Source organism: Vicugna pacos, chromosome 19, assembly GCF_048564905.1.
Source record: "Vicugna pacos chromosome 19, VicPac4, whole genome shotgun sequence".
In the NCBI taxonomy this organism is placed as follows: domain Eukaryota; kingdom Metazoa; phylum Chordata; class Mammalia; order Artiodactyla; family Camelidae; genus Vicugna; species Vicugna pacos.
In genome coordinates this window covers 18,350,478-18,369,907 of record NC_133005.1, presented here as the reverse complement: position 1 = coordinate 18,369,907, position 19,430 = coordinate 18,350,478, and positions in this window count along the sequence as shown.

Here is a 19,430-nt window from a genome sequence, read left to right as displayed (position 1 = left end):
TGAATATTTCCACTCCATTGGCCAGGGCCCCCATGCTCCTCTTGATGACCTGTCAAGTCTTGAGCATCATCCCACACATTGTCTGAAAAGTGACCCCGACCATGACTTTGCAGGATGCCATGAGATGAGAAAACAAAGAGTAATCTGGTCTGAGACTGTCCACTATAAAAAAAAAAAAAAGGAAGAAGAGAAAAATCTATAAGTAAGTAAGAAAGCAGATTTTTCTGAGTGCCTATTTTCTGGGGGAATTTCTGCTGACCGTGCAGCCCGGCTCTGCAGTCCCCAAGACGCCTGACTCCAATTCCTGCAGTGCACCATTTCTAGGTAATTGCTGTCCCATAATGATGGAAAAGTACTTATATTTTTTTCTCAAGGTGACAAAATGTTGCTTTCGAAGGAGACATTGCAATAATAAGAACTGTCGCAGGTTCTTACAAGGGAAGTGTTGGGATTGGGGGACACTTTATCTGTTTTTATCTACTCTAAGTTTGGGGGCACAATCTATTTTCCGTGTCCTCTCCCTCTGGCAGTGAAGGCTAAGGTCAATGTGGTGGAAGATATCTTGAATCATTGATGAATGTCAAAAGCCAGAAATTGACACAACATTGTAAACTGACAATATACTTCAATAAAAATATGTGTTTTTTAAAAAGCTTATCATGCCTGACCTCAGTTATAGCCTACGTCAGTGCTAGAAATTCTAATTCCTTTTTATGTAGTTTTACTCTAACTTCACAGCAAGCTCATGAGTGTAATAAGACACCCACCAATAATCAAACCTAAATTTCTCAAACAGAGATTGAGATTTTTAGAACCTGTATATACTGGACAGATGAGAAACTCAATAGAAAAATGCCATCTTGGGACAGTAGACCGCTTAGCCCACATCCATCAACAGCTTCGTGTCTTGTCAAATATAAAACATTTCCTTTCAGTGGTTCTTTCTTCTAGTGTGCCTTTGACACTTCTGAAAATACTTGATGAAAGGGTATTTATTTTAACATGTTCTGCATCAACAATGCTTTGTGACTCCATATTAGATTCTTTCCAAAGTTTATAGTAGACGTAATGTTTGAAGGTGGGCTTATTTGCTTTTGACTGAGCACAAATCTGTTCCATTTAGTTAAATGGAATTATGAAGTTGATACTTGGACTGATGCCAACAATTTATTAAACAAATTATTTCCAGAGGTACTATGTGGGTGTTGGGCTCTTACCGCAGGAAAGATTAGAAGATTCTTTAAAGGTGTTATGTCCTAAGTACTGACATCACTCACAATGAAGGCTCCCCTCTGTGGTCCTAGCTGGAGTAACTTCCCCTCTCCGCAACCTTGTCTATGTCATGTGTCGTAAAAGTGGACGTAACACATAGAAATTCATCATGCTAAGAAAACAATGGTAATGGGTGCCCCTGTTTTGAAAAGAAATAACAATGCCTGCCAATTTTTAAATGTCCTTTTACCTGATTTGTGGGTAGATCTTAAAAACAAAAAAACAATTATAGCTCTAGACATTTGTGGATATTGTGGGATTTTGCCACTAGCCACAAACCACATATTTGAAAAAGTTCTTGAGACTTTACTTTCATTGATTTGGCGAGACTTTTAGCAAACAAATTGTTTCAGAACACTGACGTCAATACGATATAGGGCATTGGGTGATGAGATATTTCTCTTATAAAGAGTGACCAACATATTGCTCATTCTTCAATCAGAGTTTATAAACATTTTTACTGTTCATAGTAACAAAATAGTGTTTCAGATTTTTTTTAAAATCAAGATTTTTAGCATAATTTTTGATACATTTAAGATTTTAAGAAAAGGATATATAATATTTTGATTTTAGAAAATATAATACTCAGGTCTGTCTAAATGAATTCAAATCACTTAAAGTATCCATTGAAAGAAAATTAAGTTTGTAGAATTAAACTACTTTTCATTGAGCCCATAGTTACATGATATTTAGAAATTTGTTTACTTATCTACCTCTTGTTTACTTTTTAAACATTTTTTATTGATTTATAATCATTTTACAATGTTGTGTCAAATTCCAGTGTAGAGCACTATTTTTCAGTTATACATGAACATATATATATTCATTGTCACATTTTTTTCTCTGTGAGCTACCATAAGATCTTGTATATATTTCCCTGTGCTATACAGTATAATCTTGTTTACCTATTTTACATTTTGAAATCCCAGTCTATCCCTTCCCACCCCCTGCCCCCTTGGTAACCACAAGTTTGTGTTCTATGTCTGTGAATCTGTTTCTATTTTGTATTTATGTTTTGTTTGGTTGGGTTTTTTTTTTTAGATTCCACATATGAGCGATCTCATATGGTATTTTTCTTCCTCTTTCTGGCTTACTTCACTTAGAATGACATTCTCCAGGAGCATCCATGTTGCTGCAAATGGCGTTACGTTGTCAGTTTTTATGGCTGAATAGTATTCCATAGTATAAATATACCACATCTTCTTTATCCAGTCATCTGTTGATGGACATTTAGGCTGTTTCCATGTTTCTTGTTTACTTTTAAAATCTACCTTTTTTTTCATTTTTCAGTTTTTTTATGTAGAATTATTACAGTCCGACTGCACATACACATTATATTGCATTTTCAGGGTTTCAGGGGCAATGTTTGTGACCCAAGAATTCTAACCTCAGTCAAGTCAACATTCATTAGCAAGGACAGAAGGACCTTCTCAGACATACAATGACTCAGGAAGTGTGCGACACCAGTTATCTGTCTTGAAAAAAATTACTCAAGGAAGTGCTTCACTTAACCAAGAAATGAATCAAAACCAAGAAATTAACTCAATTTGAGGGCATGTGTGGTTCAAAAGAAGTCAGTGAGTAATGAACTTAATACAGGGCTGGTGTCTGAGTAATGTTATAAACATAGTTATGAAACTTAACAAATATCACAAAGTAATTCTTGGATAAGAAAGAATATACCATTTAAAATAAACCAGTGAAAATATCCCATTTTATTTCAATTAAAACAGAGTAGAGGCAGGACTGAAGAAGAGAAAAGAAGTGAAATAAACTTCTAGCAAATCAAGTTTGTTTTATTAGTAACATCTATTTATTTACTTAGAAAATAGTTGTTTAGCATCCTCCTGGTGAAAAACCTGCTCAGTGCTGGTGTGACAGAGATAAATTATCAGATCTGGGTGTCTGCTTCACCACGTGTACATTCTAATCAAGAAAATAGAATATTTCTCATGTGAAAATAGCCAAAAGAAATAAAGACAGCACATTTAACCTAAAATCACTATAGGGAGAAAAGAATTAAGAAAATTAAGCAACATTTTGAAAGATGGAAATAAAGATGGAAAACAAAAAATCAATGAATGTAAAAATCACAAAAAAGTCACAGGAAAGCTCAGTAAACTTATCTAGATTTAACATATATTGAAAGAAAGTGATTTGTAGATTATAATAAAATATATTTTAAATATAAACAAAAGATTGGTTAAATTTAATGAGTTTTTTAAAGTAGAGGGATGAGCAAAGTATGATAGAGAACTTTAGATAAATAAACAGCAAGGATATTGGTGCAAATATAAGAAGACATAGAATTCTGGGTAAAACTGAAATTTTTTAAAAGGATATTTTATATAGATAAAGGTGTAGTTCACAGTGAAAAAGTAATAGTCTTAAGCCGTTAAGCATCAGATAACATTAGAAACATATATAAAACACAGACGGTTAGACTTAAGGAATACTAAAATTTACAATGACACAGAAATAATTACAATGACTTTGCATCGATCTATTTTCATCAATGCTAGATAAGGAAGACAGAAATTATATGGTAAAGTCAGATAAATTTAATGATTTGAAAAAGGAGCTGATTTAATAGCTACCTACTACACAGTATATACATATTCATAGAGCAAAAATAAAACCAAATTCAATTGTAATATCAAATTCAATTGTAGTTTAAAAATCATTTTCATCATATTTGAAAGAGTAAAACTTACTTCTGATCATACTGAAATAAAACTAGAACTTCATAACAAAGGAATGACATTTAAGAGTCAAACATTTGGAAAGTTAAAAAAAAGGTAAGTGTTTGGGAGTGATAAAGGTCATTGTTACGGTGTACATGTAAACATCTATGGAAATTTTTCTAAACCAGACTCAGAGGATAACAATATTTTTCATGATAACTAATATTAAGCTAAAGCATCCAAGCATTCAGGTAAAGAAACTAGAAAACTCAGTACTTGCTCTCGTGCTTTCATAATCTGGATATATAAATGACATATTTTTAAACAGCACAACTTTAGTCTTTATATATCATCAATCGAGGAAGAAGTGCCCATTTCAACAGCATCTTTTCTAACAAGAAAAAGAAAATTATTCTCAGTTCAGTTGCAAAGAGATATTTTTCTTTTCTTTAGATTTATAGGTTTGTGATTTTCAAGTCAAACAAATTCTTTAAATTTTGGGCTTACTTGACAGCTTACTTTAGTTAACCACCCAACCCCCACCATTATCCTCAGGTTTATCATCTATTTTGCACTTCATTTAAGTTTTTGAGCCAAACCCAAGTGGAGTGACTGGCATAACTGTGCTATGCTGATAAATGTTTCTCACCAGTTCTCTGTGGCAGGATGGTGGCGATGACTTACATCATTCGCCACTCTCTATGGTGTAAAAAGTCTCACCATGTCCAATTTCAAGCTGTTGCCTTGATGTCGTTAAATGTGGAATGGGGGAAAGCTGCGCAGAATCAACTCTCACAGCCCAGTGCAAGCTGACTCCAAGCACATCACTACATATGTGCCATTAATGAGTCTATGAATACTTAATTATGTCTGGATGGATGGATGGATGGATGGACAGACAAATAGGTAGGTAGATAGATCTATAGGGCAGATAAAATTATTACTCAATAGAGATACTAAATTAATCAATGTATTTCTATTGATTAGTTTATTTAATTCTTCAGCCCTGATATTAAAAATTGATGGGAAGGAAGAATGGGGTGGATATATATGTCCTTCACTGCCATTTCTGAGCTAATATGATAATTTATTGGAAAATATTAACCAATGGAGACCATGAAAATATTAGTATCAGAAATACACATAATGAAAATTTTGTTAAGACCAACTAGGGAGTTAAAATGGATTTGGAACTTTCTTTGAGTACTCACTAGAACTCTGCTCCTTTGTTCAGCAACCTTGATTCACTGCACTCTCACATTTCTTAACTAACATGTATGCGCTTGTGTAATCTCAACTATTAAACTAGGTGGTTATAGTTGATAAACAGCCCAAAGTTCTAAAATGTTATGGTTCCATGATTGAAAGGAAGCTACTTGTCTCATCATCTCTCGCTTTTCACTCATTAGAGGTAGGAAAGTCATGATTTTATTTATGATACAACTTTTTTTTTAAGGACTAGCCCTGGAAATTAAAAAAAAATTAGTTAAGTACTGCATGCTTTGCATTTTGTCCTCATTATATTGACAGGAGAACAGGGTTTGAGAGGTTTATCTTGCCTAGAGAATGACTACACTCCTTGACTCAAAATCATGAGACGTCTAGTTCAAAATACAGGTTTTATAAATGTCTTTGAAGCGATCTTATTAGTAAAGTTAGTCTATGTTCTAGGTGTATTAAAATTAAATTCAGATATATATATATATACACATAGGAATATATATAAATCTTATCACTATTCATACATTACAGGCTACAATATTTATTTCTTTTGTCAAGTCCTAGTCCCAGTTTGAAATCTTAATACAGTGAAATATATTGAGATGTTCATACTGCCAAAATCTTCAGATTCAGCAAGGTAACAAAAGTCCACTTTAACTATAATGTTACTCTTAATGAAGAACAGGACTCACCATTTCATCGAATTCCTATGACCTATATTTGCTCCTGTTAGATGTTTTTCTTACAGATTTTCTCTCATCACTCTTAAGATGATACCACCAAAATGTGAAGAGGAGATATTCTACAACCCAGAAGATAAGTCCCCAAATTAACAAAATTCACTACATCTTATTTTCAATTCCATCTCCACCTTCTAAATAGTTAATATGTTGCCTGCTTTATAGGCCACGTGCAAATCTTCTAATCACAGAGGATTCATAGCAGCTGCTCTGGATTTGTAAATTCTATTTGCAAGGAAACAGAGGAAGTGGTAAAATGGTTGCTCTATTATCAAAATACACACAGCGATGTAGCATGCCAAATTCTTGTGGTGTTCTGTACTACAACCCTTCACCCAAATTGACGTCATCGGTTGTGCTGGACAGTTCCACCCCCTTTCCACCTTCAGCACATTAGCTGTAACTGTCTGCTTTTCTACCTTGGAACTTTCTCCAAAGCCATAGTAGGCTGTTCAGGCTGTTTAGCTTGGACAGATAAGTCAAAACCATGGGAACAACTCTCCATCACTGGCCCCTGACTTCAGTAGATTAACATTCCACCTCCCTCTCTTTTGTCAAGGCAATTTTGAGGTATGTGTTACATGATTCCTCAGGGGGTCCCCAGCTGTGGTGATCCTCAGTTGCCCACAATGATAATCTGCTCATCAACGCATCCTTTTCCCAGTCCCCCTTCTCCATCACTTCTCCTTTCACTGACCATCTCTCAAACTATCTACCCCCAAGTTCTCCCTCTAGGTTCTCATAAATAAAAGTTAACTACCAAATGAATATGAACTCTTTTAGGAAGCATTTAATAACCATTAATTATTTTTTTATTAAAATCTGCTAGGCAGAAGCAAATAATGTGGTCAACAGATCATTTGACAAGAAGCCCCAAATCCTTGAAGTAATATCTGTAACTCAATGAATGTTTGTTGAACCCTTATTTTGTGTAGGCACTATGCTTGGTGCTGGAGATACAGTCAAATAAAACCTGGGCACTGCCTCATGAAGCCAAGACATAACCATGTAACAATAAGCAAGTCAGTAAATTAAATAACAAGATGATTACAAACTCTAATTAGTGCTGATAAAGAGAAGATCTGTAGAGGGTCACTGGGGAAAAGATGAGTGATCAGAGGCCATGGAGGAAGTTAGATTAGGGTTCAGGCTTGAAGCATGAGAGTGAAGCAGCTGTATAAAAAGGAGACCAACATGGCCTTACCATGGTGGACTCATACATGAGATGAGGTTGGAAAGACTGGTGGGGCTCAGAACATGCAGAGCTTTGTAAACAAAGAGGACGACTTAGGATGTTATTCTTAAAGCAATGCGAAATTCTTGAAAGACTTAAAATAGCAAAGATAGATGATATGGCTCCAATTTTTAAAATTGCCCTGGCTGCTAAGTGCGGAAGGAGTTGTAGTTTTATCACTGATGCTCAGCCAGGCTCTGAGGAGCACAAAACGTGCTTTAGGTTTTCCCCTTTGCAAAATAACATGGCTTTAAAAAATCCACTGCCACTATCGAACCCAGGCCCCCATTTCCTTGTTGCTAGATAATTTCCAGAACCTCTTATCTGAATCCCTTTGTCCTGCCCGTTTCCTTGCCAATCTGGAACTCCCAGTTTAATCTCCCTGCAGCTTTCTTAATACAGCATCATCTCTTTGCTAAAGGGAGTCTCATCTATACAAAATGATGTACAGATTCCTTAGCATCTTCCTCTAATGTGGCTTCCTAGGTTTTGACTCCAGCATTTTCCTTTCATGTTTCTTTCTTATGTGCACCGAACATTGGATCCTTTACTAATACTTAAATGGGATATACTCACTATAGATCTATATGTAGAGAGAGAGAATAGAAACCATATAGTAAATAATTAAAGAAGAAATAGTTCAAAATGAGAACACAACAGACGTAGGAAGTAGCCTGGGTATCAGTATAAAAATGTATTAGTGTCACACAGAGTTATCCTTGTCTCTATTAACACCATACCCCAAGCATCAGCATATCTTGGTGGCTTTAAACTAAAAATAGAGTCCAAATGTGATTATCTCCACCACTGCCACTTTGTCCCATGTCTTCCTCATCTCCTGCCTGGACTATGATTCATCCTCCTGGTTTCTCTCCTTCCAAAGTTATAAGTTTCCATTATATTTTCCATATAGTAGTTAGAATAATCCTTATATAACTAAAATCACAGAGTTACTCCTCTGGTTGGAATAGATCATGTTCAGAATTAAATACTTACTATGGCCTAAAATAGCCTAGATGGCCTGTTCTTTCATTATTTTTCTGACCTCATCTCCAGCCATCATCTCCCTTTCTTTTTGCAATTCAGTCACCCGGGCTTCCTTATGATTCTTTGAATGTACCAAGAATGCTCCTATCCTCCCATCTTTGTGACCATGAGCCCCTCCTTTGATACATTCTTCTCTCAAATATCTGTGGAGCTCACTACTTCATTTTCATCAAGCTCTGCTTAGATGCCGTCTTACGAGAAAATCCTTTCTGTAAAATCCACTACCTAAAACAGCCCACTCGACCACTCTCTGTTCCCTTACCTGGCTTTTTTTCTTTAAAGGACATACCAGCTGACATGTAACATGTCAATTTGTTCATTATCTGCTTGCTCCTTCTCCCAGTAAGAATGTAAGCTACATGATAGAATTTCATCTGTTTGGTTCATTCCTGTATCCCCAGAACCTGGTACCTTAACTAACGAAGGTGCTTAATACACGCTTGCTGAATAAATGGCATAATAAAAAAGTGATATAGTCACATAATGGGAATTAACTATACAGAAATTAACACTAAAAAACTAGGTAAATATTAGCATGGAAAAAAAATCTCTAAAATACTGAGCTCAAAAAGCAAGCTGAAGAATGTTCTGTTGAAGTTGAAGATATTTACATAAAAGTGATCTATTTTGCGGAAATTTAATGACCTCCGTTAGCCAAACAGCCTAAGTTTAAAATAATACCAGTATGATTATTCTTATTTTCAAGCTGAGTCCTATGAAGTATTGTCACTTGCTCTAAGTCACAGAGCCATGAGAAATAGAATGGGGTGGGGAAGGGCCTGTATCATTTTTTCCTTCCAACACCCTTAAAAGTGCTAAGAATAATCTCAATTAAGATGCAGCTCAAATGTCCAATTCCTGAGCGCTCTCAAGGAAGAAGGATCACCACTATTCCCTCTTTCCTTCTTTCTCACCATCACCAGAAGTACAGTAGGTATATTACTCAAAAAATGTGAGTGCAGAACGTGAAGCTTTTCTCTGTTTCCCTTGTATGTCATAGTATACCCCGTGCTGCCTAGATGGTGAAAAATTCAGATATTTTAATTCTATCCAAAAAATGCTGTCAAGCTCTGTGTGTGTGTGTGTTTGTGTGTGTGTCTGTCTGTTTTCTCCTCTTATTCCCCAACCACACGGATTTTCCCACATGGGAACATGGAAAACTTGAAGTCACCAGTTAATGGAGCCTCAATCCATTCAAATAGAAAACAGCTTTAATTTATAGTAGGATCTAATTATTATAACTATAGTCTCCTTCAAATACACATCTGATTGCATTCAAGCACCCATTTCCTCTTCCACTTGAAACTTACAGGAAAACGGACAAGACTTCCCCATTTCCTCCTCCCTCACTCCCCTCCACTCCCTTTTCCACAAGCTCCTGCTCACCCTCATAGCAGCACCACAAGCAACAGAGGGAAAGATAATGTTTTTAAGGGTAGTTAGAGACTCTCTCATTGGTGATTTGACTTCCACTTCCTCGCTAGCTCCCTTTAAGTCAATGTTTCATATAATCAAGCAATGTACATTTTGAAACTTCCCAATTGATATAGGTGACTATTTAAACATGCAAGGACTTAGAAATGGCAACTGTCGTTTTGAACAGTGTTCCTTTTGTTTCAGGCTTCACACTGAATTGGATCGTTTTTGCTATAAGAACACATCTTGCCTGTCAGTGGTCTCCAGACACCCCAAATGCTGCCCCCAAGTAAAGTCAGACCCTCAGCCCCAGGAAAAGGTCAGCATTTTAATAAGGCACAGTATGATAATACATTCGCTCAGAATTTTTTTCTTAATTAAATATTTTTCAGTCCCTGTCTCAGAAATTGGAAATTACAGTCGAAATAACACAAGGTACTTATTCTAAGCTTATCTGTGAAATGGTAGCTAAAAACCATAAAATCATACTGCAGCTCTTACTAGATAATTTTCAAGGGTATTCTCTGAGAACAGAAACAATGGACTAAAAACCATAGAATATACTAATTTAACAAAAACAATTATGTCACATTTCCTAAAAGTGATGATATCATATTGTAATCCTCACTGATATTAGCAGTTGGGTGGATTTTTATTTTTCAGTAAGAGGGTGGTCAGTCTTGATTTAATATGGGATATATTCAGTACCAGACGGGATCCCTCCTGTCCTTTGTCCTGCTCGCTGTATCTGCCCCAAGAGTGCTGCCAACAGAAGGAATACTGGCTACTCCCAGTCTCCTGGAGTTCCTCCAAAACATTTCACAGAGCCGTACTTCCAAGAGCTGAAGTTTTTGGAAAGTGATGGTCATGTTACTTACTGAATGACAATAGGGTCTGTCTATAATTAAACTTGAAAAAAAAATAAAAGTCTTTTATGGAATTTGAGTGAAACCTGGAAGTTGGGCCAAAGGCACAGGAATATGTGATAACATCATTCAAAAGATTTTTTTTAATAGATAATTTGGACATGTGATTCTACTAAGGATAAATCTTAATTATAGATTCACTCCTTCCCAAGGCAAGCAAGGTTTTGTTTTCAAACATTGATAATTAAGTTGTTGACATTAATTTATAACTTACTTATTTCCTAAAGTACATTTGGATGATTTGCAATGCTTAAAACACATAGAACAAAACTTTTTCTTCCTAAAGTACCAGTAGGATCCCTGTGAGAAATACTGTGTCACTTGAGAAAAATCAGGGTTACACTAACAAGGGCAGAGCAGTGGGGGAGCACACTCTGGAAGGTGTAATGGAAGAGGGGAGATGTCCATTGACTGGGCTGGAAGCAGGGACTACTGTGAGAGGTTTATGGAGATCTTCCAGAACCCAAAGAAAAACAGAACACAGTCTTGGACCAGCTGAAGTCATATTTTCTGTTGATTTCTGGTTAGGATGTGCTCCCTACTTGCTTTCCCGAAGGTGCATAAAAAGTGAGCACTGACATCTGGTTGGCGGGACCCACTTTTACACCCGAATACTACATATTACAATAGTTACACTTTTTTTATGCAGAATTTAATGTATAACTTTTAGGTAAATGTAATGATTATACACCTTTGTTCACTTTGTATTGTATGATTAATTATGACTTTACATGAGGTTAACATTTTTCTACTATTAGAGTCCATGTAATGTGATATTTAAGAAAATCTTCTCTCGAATCTGCCTGCCTGAGTTCAAATCCCTACCTGTGTAACTTTGACCAAATTCCTTAACACTAGAACCTTCGTATCTTCATGTATAAAATTGGAAGTAATAAAAAGTAATTAAATATATAGACTTTGGAGAAAAATGCCTGGTTTTAATACTAGTGTTTCTTATTTATATTCTATGTGACCTAACACAAATTATTAAATTTTTCTGTGCCTGAATTTTCTCATCTATGAAAAGGCAATATTAACAGTACCTAGCTCAAAGAATTCCTGAGTAAAACACAATCTGAATGATACTGTGCTAAATTGTATATGTACACACTGCACATTATATATGTAATATGTAATTATATCTATAATATATGTGCATACATAATATTATATATGTAATATATGTACATACACACACTTATATATGGTCCATAAATATATATATAATATGGACTTTTTGCAGTTTTGAGAAACAAATGTCTTTTTTAAAGTGTGTCATCTTCAAATATTTCCTCTAGTATGCTTTTAGAACATTCAAATTAGTATTTTAGAAAGCTGGAAAAAGAAAAAAAATTCTGTAAACTGGCTTCTTTAAAATGCTTAAAACCCCTTAAAACCCTCATGGCAAACTTGCCTTTGATATGAACTATGAAAGCAGAGGCATTTGGGCCAGACCTACAATCTTTATTAGAATCTGGCTCAAATTTTATTATCAACTAAAACATCATATATAGTCCTTCTGTGGTTTGAGCAACAGAAATCATTGCACCCATTGCAACTGAATTTCATACAGAAATATTAATCTCTTGACTTAGTAGAGCAGTTATATCACATTTCTTGAAAAAAATTTTATACAATAAAAATTAAAATTTTAATTTAATTCCACTCCTTTTCTTTCACTGCTTGATTACAAAGGGCATTTTACATCTTTGTGCACATAATTCTTGGCTTTATTGTTATTATGATCAATAACTTTCTATAAACTGTTTTAAATATCAAGCCAGTCAATGCTTTGCACAAATCACCTGACACCTGACAAGTTATGGGTTTTCTAAGAGCAAAATGTTTAGAAACCAGGTCATAACAAGCATCACAAAGCTATTATCATCTGTCACTGCCCAGAGCCTATACCAGCTGTCCTGCATTGAGCAACAGCCTGAAGAAGGAAGAGCCAATCTAGAACCAGGAGAGGAGATGGAATGTCAATGGGTGATTGGGGAGCCGGCTTCCTGCATTATCTTCTGACTTCTCACTAACCCTCCAGCCAAGAAGAAGCCCTGCGTCTTAGCAGAGGGTGAAAAAGAAGAGGAAAATTGACAAAGGATAGGCTCATTTGACTTGTCACCATTCCTGGCACATGTGTTATTGGTGAACAAGACTCTTGGGTGCTGATGTGAATATATTTTAGAGAAAGCCCTCACCAATCCATCCCACACAAATGTTCCAAGGTCTAGTGACATGTTAGGTTTGGCACTAGGATTCATATACACAGTACAAAAAGAGAGGCAATTGCCTCTGCCTTCATGGAAATGAAACTGGTTAATGATATGTTACTGCACTGATTTGTTATTAGGTAAGACTATGAGGGGAAAGATTATTTTTCATATCATTTCATGAATTAAACTTTTCAGGAAACAAATATGCAGGTCTGGGATCCATCGTCAGTAACCAGAAAAAATTAGGATCAAAGATCACTAGTGCAGCAGTGTCCTCCAGCGTGTGCACCGCATGTCTTACTATCTGAGAGGGCCTTCAGTTATGCTGCCTGTCTGAGATGGTAGCTGGGGAAACAATGCTAAGGTCTCTTTGTCTTATCAGAGATGAAGATCACTAGAATAAATGAAATAAGCAAACAAGTAAACAAAGTAAAACATGTAGAATCAAAATAAGTGCTGAAGATGGTCAGCAGGAGAATGTGACAACGTGATAAGGAAAAAGAGGGAGAGTTGGATAATCAACGAATTAGACATCCAACTCTACCCGCAAGAAAAATATTTGAATTTTCTGAGAAATAAAAGGAAGAAGTTCCCAACAATTAACTTTTCAGCAGTAGAACAGTAGACGTCCTAAAATAGTGCACTTCGTTCAAATGTTTACAAAGCATTGGGGAAAAAGTGGATTGTTGACCCATAAAAATCCCTAGTATCAAAACTATATAATTAAAATCAAATGTAACAGAGAGATAAGGAGGAACTAGAGTAGCCATAACATGTGGGAAAATTCATTATTCCCCTTGGGTATGCAAACCTTTTTTGAGGTTTACCTTAAAGTGGAAGAGAAAATTAGACTTTTTAATCATTTTTATTCAATGATACAAATCCATGAAGATGGATGATCACTATCAGAGGATTCCCTGAAGTCCACTTTTTAACAACTAATCTAAGTTTATCCCCTTGTGTAGAAAATGTCAGTCTACTGAAAAATATACAAATTTATATTGTAATTAATGTATTTAAAAAAGAGATGAACAATGATTAAGGCAATCAATGTGACTAGAGAAGGAGGCATCTCATTAATCATAGTCCAGCCAGATTTCAACATTAACAAAATGCATCATCTTTAATTTCATAGTTACCATCCAATCCAAATAGAACAAAACATACAATTAAGCCATTTAAAATAGTTGCATTAGGTCACTGCATTTTTCGGTCAAACCCTTTCCTTTAAAAGACAATGGATTTCTTCATAGGAAACTCTTGTTGGCAGGCCTACTTTTGAATACTGCCCATTGATTTTTGGATCGTCCATAAAGGGAAAGTGCCCAACTGCCCTAAAATAGACGTTTCTTCTTGAAGTAGCACTATTAGAATATAAAGTGTAAGATTTTCCACTGTTTTTAATCTCAAAGGGAAAGATTTCAACATTTCATCATAGCATGTTTACTATTGCTTTTGGGAGACACACCTCATCAGATTAAGAAAGTTTCCTTTCATACTACTAAGAGTCTCTTTTATATATAAATTTGAATTTAATCATACATGCTTTCCTATCATATGATCATATGACTTTCCATTTTATCTGTTAATATGGTGAATTAATTGATTTTAAAATCTTAAACCACTCTTGTATTCTTGATATAAACCCAGTTTGGTCATAATATGTTTCATTTCCATAAATCACTGGCTATCAGTTTTTTTTAATATTTTCTTTAGGATTTTCTGAATCAGAGAGATAGGCCTGTAGTTTCTCCTATGTACATTTTCCTTATCGGAAAGTGGTAACAAGATGATGCTGGCCTCATGAAAAAAAAATTGGGATGAGATGACCCTTTTTTTATTCTCTGGAAGTGTATGTAAAATTATGTTATTTCTTCCCTAACTGGTAAAAATTCACTGGTGTTATGTCACTGTTTGGGGAAACTGGGTTAATAAAACACAGATTCTAATATTTTTGTAACTTCCTGCATATCTACAATTATTTTAAAACAAAATTTAAGAAGAAAATTTACTGGTAACACAGTAACATATAAGAAGCTTGGAAGCTGCCACCCTACCCTAACGAGCTGAACAAATTCAAAAATCAGTAGCTCTTCTTGGGTCCTTAAGAGAGGGGAGTGCACAAGGCAAACCTCTGGCCCCAAAACTGGAAAGACAGACAGGCAAACCCAACAAATCATTGCTTATCAGAGCACAGATTCACAAGCAGAAACCACCTCAGGATCCAGGGTAGGAACAGGAAAACCTTAACTGTAATGAACAAATTGCTGGAACGTCAGTATAGGAAAAAATGGGAGTTAAAAACTCCAGAGAAACCAGCCAAAGGGAAAGCCCCCACAACACTGTGAAATTTGCCTCCAGGAACTTGACCAGGTTCCTACAGTAAATCTCAGTGAAAAATTCCCCCCTACTTCCACCAGAAGGAGGAGGGAAAAGGAACCGTTTTGAGATACCGCAGAGCCCCCTGTTCTTCCTAAGAAACATAAATCAAAGATAAATTTTAAAAATCCTGAAAGAATTGAGAGGGGGAAATAACCCCTTACCTACAGAGAAACAAAGATAAGAAATACATCCAACTTCTGTTCAGGAATCACACAAGCAAGAAAAAACTGGAGTGAAATGATTAAAGTATTGAGAGAGAGAAAAAAAGCTACCAATCCAGAATTCTGTACCCTGTGAAATGATCCTTCAAAACTGAATGATAAAACAGAGATTGAGGATATTCTCTGCCAGTATACCAGCCTTGCAAAAAATGTGAAACAAAGTTTCTTAGAGAGGTAAAATTCTAGAAAAGCCAATATTGACCCCAGACGTGTAAACATGGTAATTCCATTTTGTTGAAGAGCAGGTTTCTTGTTCCTGCTAAAGAAAAAAAAATGTATTATTTGTTACACAATGCAGATTTAGGAGAAGTAGGGGCTCATCTGGTCTCTGTGTCTCTTGCAGAACTGCTCAGGCTTTTTGCCTCCCAAGCAAATGGACTTTGAGCCTGAACTGAGTGTTTCTCTGGGCGGAACTTGTGGTTCATCTCCAGGGCTGTTTCTGAGAAGGGAGGTGATGAGTGTTTGAGGAGCTGAAAACACAGGTCACTCTGGACCCAAACTAAATACAAACCTCAAAACAATGAGCCTCTGTCTGAATGTAGGTTTCCTGGCTCCCAGAGTGGCACCTTAGCCAGCCTGGTTTTCTGTGGCTATCTTGAGCTGCTGAGTCTGAGGCAAAAAAAAAATAACAGTCATGTTCTTAGCTTTCAACATTATATACCCAGGCCAGGTGCCCAAGGCAGAGAGATACAGAAAGACTGCTCATTTGCACTCTCTCTTTTCTCAGTCCCTCAGTTCCTCTCTCTCTCTCTCTCCCACCGTGCGCATGGGTCTCAGCACTAGAAGAACACATGAAAAAACTCGTATGCTTAAAACTGGATCATGAGTGGGAGTCCTGAGATAACCCTCGGCCTGTCCAATCAGCACACAAGGTCATTCAGACTCTGCTGGTCCCCATTCTCACACTGAAAGATTTCCACTGTCAAGTTTCCATGCCTTACTCTTGAGCTAAATTAGCCAAAATGTGAAGTAGGCAAAAAGTTAATTGCATGGTCATGTTCATCGTTTACAGCCCAACCAAGGATTATTTCATTCTCTAGGCCAGAAGTCAGCGAACTTTTCCTTTAAAGGGTAGGACAGAACCTGTTTTAGGCTTTGAGGGCCACATGTGGCTTTCCGTCACAACCATTCAGCTCTGCAGTTGTGCACCAAACAACCATGGACAATACAAACGAATGAGCATGGCTATGTCCCAAAGAAACTTTGTTTATTAAAAGAAAAAATTATCTATAAAAACAGGTGGCCAGTGGATTTTGGCCCCCTGTAATTTGCCCATCTTTGCCCTAGTAAAGAAAAGGGAACCTTATCTGTTTTAACATTTGCATTTGATAAGGGTTACCAGTTAACTTGGTAGATGTTGATCCTATAGGGTTGTAAGTTACTGGTTTCTGGTAGAACAGACAACCCAAAAGGTTAGGATATTATTGCCCCGTTGGCTTTTAAAGTTTTGATTCTAACTTCAAAAGTAAAATCTCATTTTAGTACTTCTCCTAATGGACTATACATACTTTGATCATCAAAGTTTCTTGGATCCTTCTGTGCCATCCTTCCTAATTAATGAGATATATAAGTGAACTAGTGTCAATTCCACATTTATTTGAGAATCACATTTTTTAACTTTTTGAAGATTAAATGTGGACAGTTGAGATTTTGGGCAATCAGACTAGGGTTCCTACCTCAGCACCATGGACAAGCCCCACCAACACCAAGGAGAAAAAGGCTGGTAGCTGGTGAAGCCCTCCTCTTCATTCCACAGGCAAGCTCACGAGGCTCCTGTGAGAACCCATTCACCTTGCCTAGATTCCTCCAGCACTCCCTATGTCTTCAGAGTCAATGGACAGAAAAACATTCATTTCACATCATTAAAATGAAGCTTTGAGGTATTTCCCAGCTCTGCTATTCTACAGTGGCTACCTGCTTGTGGCAAAAATGATTGCTCAGAATCCTCCTCCCTCATCCATCCCATCCACACATGAAGGAATAATGGGTTCAATTTCAGGATGTATGCAAACTGTCTGAAATCTTTCTAGATTGAAAAGTACTTTGGCAATTACTTTAAAAAATAGGAGGATTTTTATATAATAATTAACCCTCCATTAGGTCTGACTTGTACATGATCAGGAATGGATCAGATTAATTTTAGGGACCATGTCAAAGCTGCAATAGTATACTACCATTTTCAACTCTGTTAACTTCAACAGCTCAGTTCCTCTGATTCTTGTCATGTCTTCAAGCATCATTTCTATAGAGATAACTTCCTATCTCTGTTTCCAGGCCACACCATTCTTCCAAGCACCAGTCCCCCATTTGCAAAGGTCTTTGAACATCTCCATCATTCCTCTTCTTGACTTGCCCATGCTATGGCACTACCAATGGCTTAACTTCTTTGCTCAAAATCTTAGAAACATTGACATTTCCCCCAGTTTACTACCACCATTCCTAGCATCGGATTAGTAGCTGAAACCTGTTAGTACTACTCCACTCACACTTAGCATAGCCTTCATCAGTTTCGTTATCTTTCAACTGCTCAGTTGCATGGTTTACTCACTTCTCTCTCAGAGCTCCCACCTACTTCACTGATGTTGCACACGGCCACATACTAATTTTCCTAAATGCAGATATCCTTGTGCCTCTCCTTCTTAGCCCTCATCAAAAAAATGTTGACTGTTTCCTGTTACTGGGCAAATAAATAAAACCCAAACCCAAGACCCTACCTAACCTACATACCAACATTTCCATTATAGAATCATTTGAACTGCCTGTAAGTTCTTGTCCACTCTTCCGTCGCTCCTTGAAATGCATTTTACCGCAGCCTTCTCTTGGATTATTGTGTTTTCACATGTCCCGACCCGGCCTTAAGGTCTTTCCAATTACAATTCCCCCATTTTCCCTCCTTTGACACCTATTATTTTTAGCCCTTCTCTCCCATATTAACATTCTTAGACTTCTTAGGGATCAGTAGGCAACAAAGTGTGTAGTGATAGAGATTGGAAGTTTTCAGTTTGCACCCTAGCATTGACATTTGTCACCTCTGTGACCTTTGTCAACCAACTAAATGGCTCCATGCCTTAAGTTTTACATCACCTGCAAAAACTTAGAACAAAAGCATCTACTTCTCCAGGCTTCTAGGAGTAAATGAGTGAAACTTGTCCAGCGTATCATTCACGTGGCTCTTAAATATTACATCTTGTATATCTGAGCTTTCTAGTTAAAATTATTTGATTAGAGCTTAGAGAAGGATTGTTTTTCAGCTGCCTAGCATCCTTTCCACCTTCCTTTTGGTAACTGCCCTCTGGGAGATTATTTCCCCTCATTAGGTCCAGTCCTGGAGAGGCTCAATCAAGAGACCTAGACTTCCCTGCCAAGCTTGTGGGCATATTACTTAAGCAGGACAAATTGGACTTTCTGTCTTGGGACTTTGTACCTTAACTTGAGTAATGAAAGGTTGAAAGAAGAGTTACTTTCTTTTCAACCTTAGATCCCCAACAGAACTGGTATGCAGTTGCTCTTACTGAGATCACTGCAATGCCTGGTTTTGTCTGAATCTGATTCTGATTCTGAATTTTGTCTGTTTTGTCTTTTGTCTTTGCCTTCAGTCCTGCACCCCTTCCAAGTCATTTCAGTAAATTTCATTTCTGCTTGAGTTAGCAGAAATGAATTCTGTCGCTTGCAGCCAAAGACCACTAACACAGGATTATCTCATCTATCTTTTAACCTCCAGTAGCCAAAACTCAATTTCTAGAACTTAATGTCTTCAGTAAATTTTTGTGATATAAATGAATGTTTCAACTTCTGTTGGTTTTGTCTATATGTACACTTTAGTTTATGTGCACTTTCTTAATTCCATTAAAAATCAGAATTCTTGCATGCTTCATTTCACTTCTGTTCTAAAAATCAGATACTTATACCTATGTTGTGCCAAAGATAATTTAAGATAATTTTATTTACATTTACATAGAAAATAAAGACAATGGAGGAAAAGTAAAAGAGGGGGCACTTTTCTCACAAAGAAAATTATAAAATAAAAGGCCATTATCTTGATCATCAGATTACTCAATTTCAAACACTTCA